The sequence below is a fragment of the Chaetodon trifascialis genome, chromosome 15, assembly GCF_039877785.1.
Source record: "Chaetodon trifascialis isolate fChaTrf1 chromosome 15, fChaTrf1.hap1, whole genome shotgun sequence".
Taxonomy (NCBI): domain Eukaryota; kingdom Metazoa; phylum Chordata; class Actinopteri; order Chaetodontiformes; family Chaetodontidae; genus Chaetodon; species Chaetodon trifascialis.
The window spans coordinates 779392-792178 of NC_092070.1; the positions used below are offsets into that span (position 1 = coordinate 779392).

The 12787-nt window shown below is 41.2% G+C and overlaps 1 protein-coding gene across 2 annotated transcripts in view; it reads right to left on the bottom strand.

Annotated features, from left to right (window-relative positions):
* septin12 (septin 12) overlaps positions 1–12787 on the bottom strand; it is a 109629-nt gene that overhangs the window by 33625 nt on the left and 63217 nt on the right. Inside the window, exon 1 of one of the 2 annotated variants that reach the window (XM_070980229.1) lies at positions 12655–12696. The exons of the other annotated variant lie outside the window; for it this stretch is intronic. The gene's annotated coding sequence lies outside the window, so the exon portion shown is untranslated. Of the gene's footprint in view, positions 1–12654; positions 12697–12787 lie in introns of those variants that run through there. 2 annotated transcript variants of the gene reach the window in all.

Below are 12787 nucleotides of genomic sequence, written 5' to 3' on the forward strand. Positions count from 1 at the left end.
CATTCACATTGACAGGGCTGAGGTTGAACATGTCTCCAGCTTCAACTTCCTGGGTGTCCACATCTCTGATGACCTCTCCTGGACCCTCAACTCCACTGCCATGATAAAGAAGGCTCAACAACGCCTCTACTGAGACTGAAGAATCTGGCTTCACAAATCCTAGCTAACTTCTTCTGCTGCATCGTTGAGAGCATCCTGACCAACTGCATCTCAGTATGGTACGGCAGCTGTACAGCCTCCGAGTGGAAGGCCCTGCAACGGGTGGTGAAAACTGCCCAGTACATCACCGGTGCCCAGCTAACTACTAAAGAGGACCTCCATCGCAAGTGGTGTCTAAGAAGGGCACGCAGCATCAGCAGAGCAGCTCCCACCCCAACCATGAACTGTTTGTCCCCCTCCCGTCTGGCAGGTCCAAGAGCCTCCTTTCCTGTGCCAGCAGGCACAGGAACAGCTTCTTCCCCATAGCTGTTACCCTGCTGAACTCCATGCCCCAGCAGTCCCCCTTCTAACCTCTACCACCCTCCCACTGACATTCACACCCACCTCTTACCACCTCATGACTGCAGCCATCAAACTGCAATTCCTTAAAGCGACTCATTATTAGACTTCTTTCCACATTTTCACTTTCCCTACCTTTGGTTTCGTTTAGGCACAAAAATCACTCCAACTATCAAGATCTGAATAGATAAAAATGCCACTGAGCTCAATCTGCATCAATTTAAGTTATTACCAAGCATGCACAGCAGTGAGTGAATTTGCAGCAGTGAATTTGGGGACTTTTTCGTCTGGGTTTTACTTCTCTTGCAATATACAGGCCATTCTAACGATTTGATTGGCAGTTGTTGGGACTGCATGCAGCCTGACAAGAAAACCTGAAGGCACTACTTAGTAATGCAACCTGTTTTGCCTGTTTATGTATTTGCAGAACAAATCATTTTTCAGTCTATATCTTGATTAACATACAGCAATGTATAACTGTAATATTCTCCTTAAAAGATGCCAAATTTGAAAATCAACAATCAACAGTTGTCATTACAGTGGAAACACAATAACCAATTTCATTTGTTATTCAGGTTGATATGTAGTATGAACCTGCAACATAAATGTTCTAGATGAAAATGAAGCTTCCAGTTCAGCCAACAGCATTTTCAGCTTCTTGCCTTACGACAGAGAGTAAACTTTAATTAATGAATTAATATAATATTATATGTGTAGCCAAATACATGATTCAAATGCTTTCTTTATGACACATGGCCGATTCTAAGTCAATATGATTTTTAACTTAATGGTCTCATACCTGATTACTCAAAATTAGGTGCTAAGGGTGACCTCATCATATTAGTGTTTTACATAAGTTTTAGGTTAGTGTCTACAACACACACAGTTTCTATCCGTAGCACTGGTATCCTGTTCACAATTTGTCTGACAGATAGTAAGTGCACTAACTAGCGGAATCCTGCGGACAAGATGGCGCCGGTGTGTGTGGCCTGCTGTCTCTCGCTGTCAGTGTTGTTCATGTTTATGCTATATGTGTTGATTGTTATCTCTAATGTCAGCTCACTGCTTGTGTATGACCGCCAGACACTGCTGGATCTTCACCCCTCTGCCAAGGATTTGGCGAAAATCAACCATGATCATGACAGTCATACAACATTTCAGTCGCTTCACTTCTCTGGGATACCTACTCACCTTTGGCGCACCCTCCCTCTACTGCTTTGGCGTAAACGGCGACACTGCCGGGGCGGTGAGCTGGTAAAGCTTAAGGCTCCTTCGACACGATTCCCAGTGGCTTCCTGGGGGGGGGACACGGAGCGGTACCTGGCCTCTATTTCCACCCCATTCGCTGGACCCTGCCAACACCTTGCTGGTACCTGTCGTCGGCTCAGATGACGAAACTCACCCCCGCAGCCCCTCCTCTCCCCATCTCTGCTGGCGTGGGGTGAATCCTCATCATCTGTGGACTCTGTGTCGAGCTCCTCGAACAGCTGATGCCTCGGACGTTGTGGTCCCTGCCAGGTTCGGCCTCGTCAATGCAAGATCACTGGCAAATAAAACTTTTATTCTAAGGGGCTTCTTTATGTCACATGGACTGGATTTTCTCTGTGTAACGGAGACTTGGCTGAGTGCTGGTGAGTCCGCCCCCCTTAATGAACTCTTACCACTGGATTGCTGCTATTTTAATTCCCTGCGGTCATCGGATCGAAAAGTAGGAGGAATAGCAGTCATTTTTAAAAGTGGCTTTAAATGCCGGAAGATCTGCCTGCAATCCTTCTTCAGAATCTTTGAACATTGTTTATATGAACTAGGCCTCTCTGACGCTATCTTGTGCACTGTCATCTATTGACCACCCAAGTGCAATAAGGACTTTTCTGAATTTCTGGCCAAATTTCTGCCTAAATACGATCGTGTCCTTATTATTGGTGATTTAATATTCAGATATGTTGCCCAGACGAGCTGATCTCCAGGAACTTTTTAAATGTTATTAACTCTTGTAATTTTGCGCAGTCTGTGTCTGGTCCTACTCACGAACTCGGGCACACACTTGACTTAGTGCTCTCACACGGTCTGCGTGTTTCTAATTTGGACATTTGTGAAGCTTTTTTTTCTGACCACAAGCCAGTCTTATTTGACATCCCCACTCAGTGTCCGGTTAAATTGTGTGCTCCTCCTCAACGCTGTCGCATGCTTAACTCCTCCTTGCCAGCTCTGTTCTCCTCTTCTTTTATTGGTTTTTCAGAGGGTAATTCTAAAGCCTTTATTTGTTTGAATACTGAGGAGTTGGCATCGAGCTTTCACTCTGTTTATTTACAAACATTGGACATGATCGCTCCTTTGAAGAGCTGGTGCACCAAACCTGCACCTGAGCCCTGGCTGAATGACGTCACTCATGCTGCCAGGCGAGAGTGCAGGAGAGCGGAGCAAATCTTCCATTTATTTCCAAAATCTTAGAGAAGGCTGTCCACAACCAGTTGCTACTATACTTACAAGATAATGGTATTACTGAGCTGTTCCAGTCCGAGTTCAAAGCTCTCCATAGCACAGAATCAGCACTCATGAAAGTGTCAAATGTTGTACTTTTATCAACAGATTCTGGGAAATTTGTCATCCTGGTGCTTTTAGATTTGTCTGCTGCATTTGACACTGTTGACCACAGGATGTTAATTTCTTGCCTGGAGCGCTGTGTGGGCATTAAGGGTATCACCCTCGACTGGTTTGGATCTTACCTAACTGACAGAAGTTTCTGTGTAAAAATTGACAACTTTGTGTCTTCAAAAAGCTCTTTATTTGCTCCCTCTTGATTCTGTTTTTAGGAAACACAGCATTTCATTTCACTTTTATGCTGATGATTGCCAGATCTATTTTCCACTGGCACAAAACAATGCCCACTTAGTCCAGCCACTCATAGACTGTCTTAACAACATTAAAGCATGGCTTTCATTTAATTTCCTCAGTCTGAATGAGAACAAGACCGAAGTTATGGTGTTCGGACCCCAACATTGATCTTGGCTCTTTGTCACTGTATCTTAAGGACTTTGTCACTAATCTGGGGGTTAAGTTTGATTCTGATTTTAAATTTGAGAAACAGATCAGTACTGTAGCACAAAAAAGTTATCAACTACGTCAAAAAGACAGCCAAAATGAGTCGCAAAAAGACGTTCTGCTTGGCCATGATCTGGACGACTATATGACAACCAGAATTAGTTGATAAATGACATTGCAATTATAAATCCAGCCTGACCCAGTTCTGGATGTCTATAAACAACCAAAATGAGTCGCAAAAAGACGTTCTGCTTGGCCATGACATGGACGTGTATGGGACGTCAAGAATTAGTTGATAAATGACATTGCAATTATACGTCCAGCCTGACCTGGTCTGGACGTCTACCAAAATAAATTGCAAATAGACGCTCTGTCTTGGACATCCAGGATTAGGCCTATTTGATGAAATTGTCCTGTCAGCTGTTGCATCAGCATCTGATGATGATGATGATCATAATAAGTTTTGAAGTACTCCACAACTAAAAATTTGGATCATAATTTGGATACCTTTATGAATAAGACAATGTATGCAGGCCATTTATGTGATTGTGAAGCTATTGTGGCTTATGTCATTTGAAACTCACCACATAGCCTAACACACACACACATGAATACATGCACACACTATGTGTAGCATGGTGAAGAGGGCCCGGGCGGGCTCCGAATCACAAACTCCCGTGTTAGAGTCATGCCTCCTAACCATTTAGCCAAAGGGATATCTCCTTGGCCAAGTAGCCAGGGCACATGATCAGGAGGCATAGTGACAGGACCCTCAACTGTCACATATGCATGGGTAAATTTGGAAAGAACGTCAAAAACAATGCAGACATCACCAAAAAAGCGCGTCAATTTGAGGAAGAGTCAACATACCACTCATGGAAAGACTGTTTTGAAAACACTGTCAAGGTCACTGCCAGTTTGAACATCAATGGGAGATAACACACAAATACTGACTGAGACAGGTAACAACAAGGTGAAGCTGTTGTTAGTTGAAGACTGAGACTGTGGGATTGTGTTTGGACTCTCTGAATGCCAAGGTTTGGACTCCACTGCAGCTCTGTACTGCTAACTGCTGGTGTATGTTTGTGTGGATGTCAAAACTAATAATTTAAGTGAAGTAATTGGGGCAGGACTTTGATAAGCTATAAGCTTTTTCCCATAGCCCTTTTTGCTCACGTGATGTATTGCAAAAGATGTTATTGCAATTTATGTGAGATGAAGTGTGCTTAACATGCCCAAAAATAAATAAAAAAAATATAGGCAGTTTCATTGTTCAAACCTTTACCACATATGGCGCATTTCCATTACACAGTTCCAGCTCTACTCGACTCGGTTCTACTCTACTTGGTTTGGTTGAGTTTCCATTACAATTGAGTACTTCATAGTACCTCCTCAACGTAGGCGGAGTCGTCATACCACGGCTGCGCGATACTGCCCTGTCAACTGCAATATCACGTCAATTTGTACGCGACGCAAACAGAGCCGACAAACAATGGAGGACATCAAGGCGATGTTGTATTTGCTTCTCGGTTTGTGGCTTTTTAGTCTGGACCTCGTCGATGGACCACGGTGATATTTTACGAGCAGCCATTTCCCTCGAGTGAGAATAAAGAATAAATTCAGCGGTTGCTGTTGCCCGGCGTTACAATGGAGGGGGCGGGATTGTTTTTCCGGTGTTGGACACCGCAGACCAGTGACGACACTCGACAAGGTAGCTATACATTTCTAAATCAAGTATAGGGTCTATATTTGGTCAAAAAGTCAAATTTCTCAGTAACAATTTACTTTAATGGAAATTGGGTGTCATCACTGCAGTCACTTTCTGAGAGCGAAACTGAAAGAAATATTATCAAACGTACTGTCACTCAGTATTTTTTCCATGCTCTAGAGCCACAAATACTTATTCAAAGTGGACAAACTAATAGATGATTAGACCTGTAAAAGTTGCTTTAAACTGTCTACACTTGGGAGTAGCAGGAGCAGTAGCGGGAGCAGCAGGGGAGACAAGTGAAGCAACGTCATTACAACAGGACCTGAGGTAAGAATTTAGATTTAACTCCCACAAAAACCTAAAATTCACAAGTCTATGTCTGCTTATCTAAGTTCAACACACCTTTCCAGACTAAGACTTATCTGATTTGAAAAACAGGCCATTACAGTTAGTTGGCTGGCAGTAGGCCTACACCAACTCGCTAACGTTAGCATGACATAGCGATAAAAGCTAGTAAGCCGGGGATGCGCTGCTAACTGTCTGGTGTCTCCCAGGTTTTGTCGGATGATTTAAAGCTAACCAGACAGGGGTCATCTGTTGCCTGCGTTTCCACCGAAGTCTAAAAACCCAGGGAGCCACTGGTCATGCCAGCTGTACAAGACACATTAATAACTTTCATTCTGGCTACCTATACAACATCTGCTTGACGTTCATTAATTACGTACCAAAAACGTATTTTAATGATGTCTATATAACATTGAAAGTTAAACATCTATTCAATGTCTCGAAAAGACATAATAACAACTTTCATTCTGGCTTCTCTGAGGACATCTGCTTGACGTTCATTAATTACATACCAAAAACGTATTTTAATATTTTTTAAAAGCTGTAAGAAAGCTTTTTTGAAGAAAGCCAAGTCATTTAATTAGGAGGATTTAAGGATTTAATTTAATAATTTAGGAATATTAGACTTATCCATACAGTATATGCCACAGCCAGGCTCCAAGGTACATTATGTCTGTTTCTAAACCCTCCTTTTGACAGATTATTTTATGCCTATTGCACTGATGTTGTGTTTTAAACATTCTTCATTTACAAGGCAATTTTGTTCCGTCCTCCACATGGCATCAAACCCCACCACTGATACCATGATGTTTATGTTTCTACCATGGGTTAGTCGGCTACACGGTTAAATGTTTTCTTTTGGTGTCCTCCACCTGGGATCAAACCCACCACTGATACCATGATGTTTGTGTTTCTACCATGGGTAAGTTGGCTACACAGTTAAATGTTTTCTTTTTGTGTCTGTTTTAACTGTGATTATTGTTGATATACATTCAGGAGGCTGCACAGGGTGTTAAATTAACCAGATTCTCTGTGCTGTTCCTCTGTCTGACTTCCTGCCTGGTTAGATCTGCTCTGTGTAGCTAAACGCAACATCTGTTAAAAAAAAAAAAAAGCCGTTTCTGGGATGCGCTGCAGTGCACCCGGTGGAATTTAAAGCATTGTCTAGAATGGCTGTGATGGGCAGTGGGGTTACTGGTGTCCAGGGGCCCGTTGAACAAATGTAGGATTAAGACATCCAGGATAAGTGACTGAACTGAGTTCAACCAATCCAGGTTTAATCGGTTGCACAAAGACCAAGCCAGGATGAGCAGAGGCAGATTCATCAAGCCAGGTGAAACCTATCCTGGATAAGTATGTGCATGCGGCTTCCTCAAATAGACCCCGCCATCGATCACAGATTCACCGATTCACCATGGCAACTGGAGCGGAATACTAGGAAGAACAAATCCTCATGGAGGCTTACGAGGAGGTGAATGACCAAATTAAAAAGAAAGGCAACACCGTCACAGTTATAAAACGAGAGAAAGCGTGGCAAAGTATTGCAGACCGCCTGAATGCATAAGCAGCGCACAAATACACACTCACTGCTCCGCTGAAACCATCACAATTAGAATCCAAATAGTTAATTAACATCTCTGAAAATGTAGTTGTACTCTGATTATGAATCAGTTGAAACTGTAAGTGAAAGTGACTGCAGATGTGAGTGAAATTGTGTAAATGTAACTCCATCAGACTATAACTCCTTGATAATTTCCCTTTGGGATAAATAAAGTTGATCTTATCTCATGTATGTTGTTTTATTGGCACACACACACACACACACACACACACACACACACACACACACACACACACACACACACACACACACACACACACACACACACACATAGCTGTGTCAGGAATGTTACTCTATTTATGAGGTTGTGATGATGAGATTTTGTATTGACTTTGTCTTCATGACTTACGGGTCAGCCCTTTGAGGGCATGTGACATCACTGTGGCTTGTGCTGTCCTCCACAATGTGGCCTGTCTGAGGAAGAAGAGAGCCCCCAGCTGATGACAACAGTGGTCGGCTGGTCAGGGACCAATATGTGTTAAATTATTTTAGTTAACATGCATGCTTTAAATTTCAGTTAAATATGTCCTGTATTGGCAGAGACGCATGCTATGAATTTCAGTTAAATATGGCCTGCATTGGCAGAGGAATTTGTGTTTTTTTTTTGTTTTTTTTTTCCAATTTAGATTGATTTGGCCTCTTATGTTTGTGCTGTATATTGTGTGTATACAAGCTTGCAGGGAAGCTACTGCATCCATTCATTTGTCTGTTCATTTGTTGTGTACGGATTTGTCCTGCATTTATTTCAGTGTGCAGACATCCGGGGTGTATTATATACAGACCTTTGAATGTGTATTTATTCTTGTGTTGTATAATATGCTTTGATTCTGTGCTTTCTATCTTGTAGAGTCACTGTGTGACTTCAGTTTTGAAAGGAACTGATGCTTTGATTTATCCTTATTCAATAAAGGATGTTGTATTTATATTTATATTGAATATGCATTATATATATATATAAATAGTTATATATATAGTTTCCGTCTATGGGAAACTGTCTATCGAATGATTGCAACATCATCTAAAATCATCATTTATCCACAATGATTGAATTTAATGAAATTAATTAAAATTGAAATTAATGATTCTTATGTGTGTTATTTTGTGTTAATGTTTAAATAATGACAGTGGATCTAGTTGAATGTGATAACAATGTATAGTGGGCAGTGGAATAACTATTGGTTTCTGTTTGTGATGACTGCTGACTGAGATAAGTGATGAGATTAAATAGATCCTGGAACATAGCCTGGTCCGAAGCAGGCTAGCTCCACAGAATAAATCTCCATGGTAACTTATCCCATAACATATTCCACTTTCCACTATCCTGCTTTTGTGCAACCGGATCACGGATAAGTTGAGCCAGGATAACCAACATATCCCGGCTTAATCCCTTATCCTAGTTTTGTGCAACGGGTCCCAGGTTAGGAATTTAGGGGTTGCACCTGCACTTTTCAAGTTGACACCATGGGTACTGTGGGAGATGACAGAGAAAAAAAACTGGAAAGTCCTCCTGCCTCGCTGAAGTCACTGGTATGGCAACATTTTGCCTTCCCCCTCAATTATATCAATAAAAACTACAGGCTTGTATGCTATGCCACAAATACAGTCCATGCTGCTACACACACGCGCGCTACACACGCTGCTCTGTGTGTGTGCTGTATGTGCAGCTACACAAACACTGTGATAAAACTCAAGCTGTTATTGTAAAGTACCCTTCTGCAATGTAGTCACTCTTCTTTTTGTTTTGGTGTTTAACAGTTTGTTTGTTTGCTATATTTTCATTATATTATTTAAATTTGACCAAACGGCCATAGTGTGATTAATTGCAAAAAAAAAAATTAAAGAAGAATTTGAAAATGAAATGATGGTTGTTGGCATAAAACCAGTAATGATGCTGCTGATCTTTACAAATCAGTGCTCAATAGTCTAAGATTGGAATCGTCAACAAAGAACTGAAAAATCAAAATGTAATCATGACTTTAAAAAGTCAAATTCAAAGGGCAGACTAACCAAGACACAATCAGCTGTAACACATTTCCATCTAACCCAGCTGATATAAGTTTTTTTTTTTTTTTTTTTTTTTTTTTTTTACTTCCATGAAGATGTTGTGAGATGTTGTTAGGGAGGTGCTGTCCCTAAGATTATATATAAAAAAATCAATTTTCACTTCAACTGTCACACAAAAGTTTGTTTGACTTGTGACAAAAAAGTCTGATGTACAGACCCAAATCAACTATGAAATGATCTTACTCAGACATTTTGTAAATATCAACACATGATATGTGTTTTTTCTCTCTGCCATAGAGTTTCAGTGTTATCTATTACTATTAAGACACACTAATGACCTGCACTGTTGGACTGGGTGACACGTTCCTTCATTGTCATAGATACAAACTGCAGTTTACAGTCCCTTTCGGGTTGCGGGGGGTGCTGGAGCCTATCCCAGCCATCAACGGGCGAGAGGCAGGGTACACCCTGAACTGGTCACCAGTCGATCACAGGGCACAAACAAACAACCATTCACAATCACACCTAGGGGCAATTTTACAGTCACCAATTCACCTAATGAGCATGTTTTTGGTATGTGGGAGGAAGCCAGGGTGTCCGGAGAGAACCCACGCATGCACGGGAAGAACATGCAAACTTCACACAGAAAGGCCCGACCCGGGAATCAAACTGGCAACCTTGTTGCTGTGAGGCACACGCACTACCTGCTGCACCACTGTGCAGCCCCTGAAAGAAATACTCAATACACGATAAACAATATCTCAGGAATTTTTTGGTGGTCAAACGTCATTGTGACCTCACAAAACACGTTTTCACCATAACTCAGGAATTTATATGCTAATTAGGACAAAATTTCACATAAATGTCTCATTGGATGATGACATTTTATATCCAAAAGGTCAAAGGTCAACTTCACTGTGACATCCTTACTTCTGCAGAAACACTTTAATGTCCATTCTGTCAATTCAACACAATGGGCTCTATTTTCGACTCTGCCGCCAGCACGACGCAAAATCAGGTCCGCCGCGCCGATGGGGCGTGGCAGCACAGACTTTGATATTTTTGTGCACTGCGCCACCGATGCATCTCCTCCCCCTTCTTATCTCAGTCCCACCGAGCAGCACAACTTGGAAAGAGGGAGGGGAGAAGGCGTGGAGTGGGTTTGACACAGCCAAGTCAAATTTTCACCAATCACAGAAGCTCCTAGCCTCACCTTTAAGAATGCCACTGGCGAGGCACATGGCAAGTTTCGAGGATGACTGCGACCACACAGGAAAGTGTCCGACACCCAAACTTCTCCCAGGAGGAGACTGACATCACTCATGTCTCATGATCACTCATGTCTCATGACACCCGTTTGTATTTACTGTTTATTTTTTCTCAGTATATATATATTGCTTTATATTCTGTTCTACATTTTGTGGTATATTTGTTTGTATATATATTCTCAATATAAATATTTAGTTTTTATATTTGCTTTTTATATATATAGTTCTCTCTCTTTTCTAATTTTATTCTAATTCTATTCTTGTAAGGAGCACTGCAACAAAAACAATTTCCCCTAGGGGATAAATAAAGGATTTCTGATTCTGCTTCTGATTCTGATGTCTAAATATGAGGTCCTTAGATGGTAAATCCTTGGCCTCCTCCTCCATCTTTGTGGATAACATTAAGCATTACTATGATAACATTTGTATTTGGAATTAAATGATGTGGGTAATAGCGGACAATGACCATCACTTACGTTTTTTCCATGTGTCTGTCTCTCTCTGTCTCTTGAGTGCTCTGAGATAGATGCAGTATATATTCTCTGTAGGATGCCACGGCTGTTTCTGGTTGGCACAACAACGTCAATTGATTAGTTCGCATCCCTGTTTCACCTGTGTACATTCAGTCAGGTTGAGTGACCATTATGCTTGCTGAACGCGCTTGCGATTTGGTCAGATGAGATACGGATAAAAATATATAAATTTAGGTCTGACTGTATGTGCTGACTCAAATAGTTGCACGCCGCAAACACCTCCCAACTACAACGCCCATCCTGGCGCACCCCTGTATGCCTCAGTTTACCAAGATACCAAGTGCGCCATGCGCCTGCATGCGCTGCTCGAAAATACCACTGTGCCGGCAATGCAGCCTGCGCCGCGCCGGCAGTGGAGTCAAAAATAGAGCCCGATAACTCAGCAGAAGGGGAGATTGTGACAATATTTCACATTTGGTCAGTTACTGAATTGGTGACACTAATCTTGGGTGTCCACCTTGGAATTTTGCTGACTGTATAGATCCACCACATGCTCATTGGTATGTATCTTGTGACAAAGATCTCTATCAGTCTTCTGTACTACTCTGTAAAGTGAAAACAACATGTTTCTCACTGGAAATGATTCACTGGAGTCATACGTGTCAATAAAGTAATAACCATTTTGCCAAAAATTACACTTAATACCCTTTATTAAATTCCTTTAAGTCTCACGACATATAAGTCTGGGCAGAAATGGAGGCAAACTGTAACTTGTGCCTGCATACAAACGTGAAAGACTAATTCTAGTTTTTCATCTATTTTATTTAGTTTCTATTTTGTTTCTCTTAATCTACTTGATTAGTTTTATTAATACATTTTACTGTTTACATAAGTACTATTTTGTTATCAGTTTGTCAGTCATTTGCAAAGCACTTTGAATTGCACAAACCTGTACGAAAGGTTGTATATAATTGAAAGTTTACTTATTTATTGATTGAAATGTGGATTCATCTGCTGTTGATATAGTCCCAAACAATACACTATTTGTTTCTGTTTCTATTGTTTCTGTTTCTGGATGTAAAACTATACCATTTTTGATCTTTTGATGGGGTTTGTTGACTGCTACAAAAATATTTAAATCAATGCATTGCAGCATAATTCTGCTAAAAGTACAACACAATAACACAATTTTCATGAGGCTGTGTAACTCTGGAACAATACTGACACACTGGGGAGTGTAATGGTTACAAGACCAACTTACCCACACAAAAAAACAAAGAAGTATAATGTTCCAGTCATTGACCCGGCACTATTAATTAAACCATAATTAATATGTTCATAGTAATCAAAAGCAATAAAGTCATGGAAAGTCTTTTCTATCACACATTCATCACCCATATTTCGAACCATTAATTTCTGTTTATAGCATAGTTAAAATATTGTCAGTACACTCTGCTCTTTGTTCCTTGTGCTAAGATGCCAACAAACTCACTGCTGACAACCATGCAAACTAGTTTTTACATGTTGAGATCTGAAGTGCCAGCCCTGAAACACTTTCACCAAAGAACAACACATGCCCCACTACGAGTGTAAAGCAGCACATGAAAAGAATCCACCTCATGAACACAAAGGACTGTGGTCCAGTTAAAAGCTAAAGGGGCTGAAAACAGGAAGAAGAGAGCTGTTCTTTACCTGGTTTGGTGACACAGCAGTCAGCAGTGACATACTGTTGTTCAACTGGGCAGGGTGTCATATCACAGCCTGTGTGTGTGTGTGGAGGGGCGTGTAACTGAGTGTGTGTGTGTGTGTGTGTGTGTGTGTGTGT